Genomic DNA, 6,564 nt, shown 5'->3' with positions numbered 1-6,564 from the left:
TATAAAATACTTCCTAAGCTATTAAAACATTTCGAAATATTTAACAGAACTTTAACTTAAAAACCTATAATTTAATCTAGGCTATCAAAAATAGAGTAGTCAAAATATCTGTTTTTAAAATATAAAATTAATTAACAATATGATGCTGAATATTTAATTGATTATACACTCAAATTCATAAGGAGTGGTTTTACAATATCTGTACTAAGAAGAGACTAAGTAATATACTGTCCTAAACAATTTAGAGATCGCAAGCTGTGGTAGAGTGAAGTTTCAATTACAGGACTGCTATAAACGAAACAATACAAAACTAGCAAACTGTATCATTCAAGTTAATGAGCATTTTGTGTGAGGTGATGTTTTGCCCCTTCTAGCAATTGTAACAATAGCATTGACACTGTTCCAGAGGTATATTATTTATCATCTTGTCACTGAAATAGAGGTATATTAAGAAATTATTTCAAAGTGACAAATACGTTTAACTACATGTACCATTTAACTACATTCATGTTACGAATATAGTATAGTTTCTATAACTTTTGAGTAAGTATAGGGACTTTTCAATTACAATCTTAGGATACGAATCCAATTCTTACTAAAAACATTTTTGAGAAACATGAATTTACCTTAATTTAATCTTTACGTTTGTTTATGCATTCGCAAAAGATTTACCTATTATATTAAAGTTACATACATTAAAATTGATGTATACAAATATATATTTATATCCTTATATTATATTATACGTTCTCTTTTTGATTGAGCGATCTGTTAAAATATCGAACTCTGTTCTGCTAATTACCCCTTGACTAAGTGACGAAAATATTAAAGACGTCACTAATCATTTGTAACTAAATATAAATGAGATAGTAGATACAAAGGAAGCTATTATTAAAATCTGTCATTGACAGATATCTTAACGCTTATTGTTTAGTATGTCTCTATATTAAAACTTTATCAGATTTAGAACCATGGTTTAATATTTAAGAATGAATTTTTAACTTGATGTTTCCTGAATATAATTGACATATTAGTGACCATTGAAAGTCTCAATGCACAGGCAGTGATTATATGGACATTTACTTGAGTTTTAAATTTATCATTGGACAACACTAAAGACAGATTGTTTGATAAAAATGTGGTTTATATAATTTATAACAATAACATATATCACTCAATTTTACTGTAGTGACGTCCCTTCTCAATTTCCTTTGATTTCAGGAAAGAGGACGATTTAATATAAAACGGAGAAATAACTGCTGGGTGCGTATCTCTGGTTATTTTTCTAATATCTCCCCATACCATTACATATTGGTGCAGTAACAGACCAGTAATAGAGAGAGTATTTGTATTATTGGTTGCTGATACAGTATATTATCAGATAATTTAAACATGATCACGGCCAGCAAGATCGAGGTGTCACTACCGATAACAGGTAACAACTTATACAAGTCTTTACTCGATAAGGCAAACGTCAATACAACTTCTGCTGTAAATAATATTACGCAAAATACAAAAATGCCTATATATTAATGATCATTCATCATAAATACATATGTATTTAAAAGTAGTTTCTGTTATACTGTACACGTGACTATGCCAATTCTACTATGTTTTACACATTTTGCAACAAAGAATGATCCATTTTATATATATACGTACTAATTGCATGGTGCATATTGTGGATTTTAGGGGACATTATAAAATAAATATACCTCACCAATTTAAAGTTACTGATTACGATGTAAACAGCGGTAATGGGCTGTTTAATTATTATAATTAAATCTAAATTTTTATTGTTTTATAAATTATTTTCGTTTTATTTAGGAAAATAAAGATAGGCTATAACGCGATTTTGAAACAGTCAAGTAAAAGTCAATTGCAATAAATAAAAATGCAATAGTCTCAAGTATATTTCAACAGTATCAACAGAATATAAACTCGTTTCTACATTTCAAGCTTCCTCTCCATCAAATCTATTAGTATATTAATAATTGGTTGGTTAGACTAAAGTAGCTACAAAGAAACACTCTCAGATAAAAAAAAACATTCAGAAAAATTATTACTATGATATGAGCTGCAAATAAAGAAAAATATTATTTTAGTTGCTTTATTACAGCACTGTCTGAGAGCGTTGTATTTATTTGACCTCCCCCAACAACACGGTGGAAATTCTCTTTTTTCCCCTGTCACATGGAATGCATGTGTAATCAATCACTCCTCAATAACTGTCACTCCTCTCTCAGTCGGGCCGACTACAATGTGCCTTACTTTCGTCACACATTTCATTCACTTGAATTAGTGCATGTCGGAGCTAATGCCACAGGATGTAACATGTAGCTTAGATAGGAAATACATTCCCTAAGCTCTCTGTGACCTAACACTACCATAAATACTTTATCGTACAATGTAACAAAATTAGATTTATCATAATATCGTTAAAATTATATTTCAGCCCGTCACTATGCATGTACTACTGTCAGGTTGTTCATCTATTCATCTTCTTAAAAAATATAAAAACTTTAAAGGTTCAATAATAAATTAATGAGAGAACGTATGAAAAATGCCGCCTTCGGTTTATTAGAGACAAAATTTTAAATTCTTAAAAGTTTTGCCTTTCGTAAGTTAAGAACCTTAAAATGTCGAAAAACTCTGGAATCAATAATAGATAAAAAGACTTTTATTTTTTGTATATTTTTGGAACAAAGAAAAGGAGTTTAAAGGTTGAGACAATTCAACAATAAAGACCACGTCAGATTGTGAAATAGTCAAGTCATTTCTCAGTTTACCAGAGGACGGGAATTGTTACGAGTGAATTGAAATACAAAGAACGAATGACGACAGAGGTAATTTTGTATCCGAATTAGATATTGAGGTCAGGTTTCTGGGATTGAGACATCAGAAGCAGTTAGAGACCATACTACTACCTTTACAAGCGGTCCTAGAAGCGAGAGTCTAACACCTAAAGCCTGTGTGATGTAACAGCAGGTTGTGTGTTTTTATTGTAGCCTGCAACTTTATGTTTATTTTATACAATAAAGAACTAGTGGCTTACAAGGCCAACGTAGCTTAATATCAAGGATTAAAAACAGGATTTAGTACACGGAAATATACGTTGAATTTTTAAAACCAATGTGCGTTAAGGTCTAGGGACATTAGTGTCTAGTTTAAAAGCTTTACGTGCTTAGAAATATGTGTTTGTTTCAAGATAATTAAGTAATTCAAAAGCTTGCACAATGATATACGGTAATTAATTAACTAATTATTAAAAACACGTTTTAATGGACGAACAACGTATTTGCACTAATACTTCAAGATGAAATCCATAAATGAGATAAATGTAATCTTACAACTGTATACGTACGATTCGATAGTTGACTCTGTTATAAACTTTTTCATAGATCATTTAAAGGTCTCGCTCGACTGGTAGAGAACATCAATAAAAGACACGGTCACAAAACAAAACAACAAATCAGAGTACTTACAACTAGGCTACTAAAATCTGGTTACAGCTTTACATTATTGGGTTGTATTGATGGATAATAAACACTGCATTTTAAAACAGTATTCTGTTGGGCTTGACTTAAGGTTGTGACCCTTGAATTTTCGTTTGTAATGTCGTTATTTATTCCAATAAAACCAATAATAAAAAAAGAAATCCACCTCAAATATTGTTATTGTTGTCTGATGTAATATGTACATACAATTTTATCTACATTAAAATCATTACAATCTTATTGATATTTCGATCTCACGGTAGAGATTCAGAGATCAGTAAGCAAATGTAAAACCAAAAGTGACTATAATGCACATTTACATGTGTATAAAGATGGCAGTACTTTATTGTGATTGTATAAAGTGTAATCGACCTGCTGCGATCACTCTATGTGCTTTACAAAAAATAGGGAGGTTCCACATCATCAGGGGTGTGTATGATGTGGTAAGACAAAGTTATTTAAAGCTCCGGTTCTACACGCATCCCACTCTCAGATAATGAGTACTCTTGACGCGGATGAAGGTCTCATTGCGAGTACAATGTGCCACGCAGAAAATTATGGACTTGTACGACGAATTTCCATGAAACAATGCTTTTGGTTTAGTTTCAGAGTTTTTATTGATTCAAATTTAATCAAGGGTTTTTTAAAATATGAAAATAAACAGCATTGGCAATTAATTCAGTAAAAATTTAAAACTAGAAACTAAGATCTTTTTTCTTTTAGGTAGTACTAAAACTAATTAAACCTGTGAATGGAATTGCGAAGCGCATAAGGCTGTTGGGACCTAATTAATATAGTTTTAATTACATATATATATTTAATATGTACTATAGACATGTTTATTTCAGTTCATTTTATATATATAATGAACTGAAATAAACATGTCTATAGTACTATATTAAATTTTCAGTTCTTGATTATAAGTCAAAATGCAACAATATGAAACAAATATTCTCTTAATAAAATATTTAAGTTGCTCATATAATTTTTCTGAATCTCATTCTATAACAGTATTTATACAAAGTATTGTTTTTTTAACTCAAAATAAAATTATGTGACCAACTGAAACCTTTACATAAAACAAAATACATTAAGCACATTTACATTTACTAAAACTTTTATAGATTTTTCATACTAAACGTTCTATCATCTTTTTGACTAAATTTAATTTTAGTCATTTGAGTTACAAAAACTAAACTCTTAAACTTTGTTTTATAATTATTTTTTCTTGAAAGAAAATTTACTTATCTTATTCACTAAATATGGCACTGATTGTAAAATTATATATTTCTATTGATATCCACATTCTCTTTACTGTGCAACAAGGTAGGGTTTCCTTCCTAAAGGCTTTATTTCGGTTACTGTTCTTAAAGTTTTGTTTTGAAATATTTGTATACACCAACACCATTAATGTTTTACATAAAACATATATGTAGGAATAGAAGATGTTACTGATATATAAACCATTTGTATATCCATTGACTCAAATTACATAAAACAAACATTGAGTTGGTGTAAACGTCAATCCTGCGACAAGGAGAATATTGATGACGTCACAGCTGGGAGTTAGGAATGTGTAGATGTGAGTCACGGCCTGACCATGTTTGATTACATGTACAGATCATGTCTCAGTGGAGTTCATTAGTGTGTTATCTTAAGTACGCTTGAGTATATTATTGTGCATGCGTTTCTCAGACCATTGTGACATATTGCGATCAATAATGACGACAGTCAAGGCTGACCTGAAGATACAAAAAGGCGTTTATTGACATAATATAATATTAAACATTATTCATACATAAGAGTGACATAAAAACTCTAAACTTTGAAATATTAATTTGTAGGGTTAGCCAGATTTAAGTGACAAATCTGTAATGAGTGTAGGTTCAATTATAACGAATAAATAAGCCAGAAGTTAAACTTCTAGCGAAATCTTGAAAGTTGAAATTTGGCTAGCCGTTGGTCTACGTATCTGTAATGCTCCATATAATAGTAATGTAGATTTGGATATGTTAGCTATATTTAATGTAGAATTGATACTATTTTGGTTAAATATTTTAGAATGGCAAAGTTGCCATTTAATATTACCTGAGAAAGAGTTGAGGAATTCCGCTAGTAAAATGTTGTGCCTGAAGTTATGTGACGGGAGAGAAGTTCAAAGCAGTAACCGCCTTAGTTATTTACCGAGTGCTTTGAGATCGGCTAACCGCTTTACCCACACTATGTCAGAGCTTTACATTATAAAGTTATGTTTCAACATTCATAACTTTCAGTACATTCTGTTTATTTAAAATTTGTATTTAAATGATTTGACGTGTTTTAAATATATCGTATTGTTTACAAATTTATTACTACAATTTTAGATTTTCAAAGTACATTAACGAAGAAGGCATTAAACTGTTTGCGTTGTATAATCAATAATTAAAGATGGTCTACATTAAGTATATCATCTTAGTAGTTATTTTAAGGAGACTGTCTTCATTAATATCTTTTTAGATTTTAATCATAAACATATATGAACCAACAAATATTTTGGAGAACTTGTTAATAGTTTTGAAACTAGTGGATCTTGTTTAGGACAAAGTGTACCTATCAGCTTTTATAGGTACAACTTTGATGTCTTTATGATTACCATTCTAATGTCACATGCCGATACTCTAATCATTCAACATTTTATTCGCGCGTGATGTGCATTTTCTAGTATATACTTTTATCGTATCACTGAATGTGCTCTAAGTGATTTAATAAATAAATAAGAGTTTCAATATTCATTAATTTATAAATTATAACAGGAAATAAAAAAGCTAAGATGAATTATTTTTACAATATAATAATGAAATAGACTTATGATTTTAAAATAAACGGTGCCAAATAAGTTAAATTTTAATAACGAATATGCAAATATGAATATGGATTATAGGTGATGTTAGTTGGCCTATAGTAAACATAAACTATTAAATTACCAAACATGGCTGAAAATATCCTTTGTAAGATTGTGGATGAAGCTAAGATAAGACGAGTACGTATACTTTTAAGTTAACATTTCGTACAAACAACACCATAACTA

Source organism: Homalodisca vitripennis, unplaced genomic scaffold (genome assembly GCF_021130785.1).
Source record: "Homalodisca vitripennis isolate AUS2020 unplaced genomic scaffold, UT_GWSS_2.1 ScUCBcl_139;HRSCAF=1356, whole genome shotgun sequence".
Lineage (NCBI taxonomy): Eukaryota > Metazoa > Arthropoda > Insecta > Hemiptera > Cicadellidae > Homalodisca > Homalodisca vitripennis.
The sequence above is the reverse complement of the archived record's forward strand: the minus strand, read 5'-3'. Positions refer to the sequence as shown.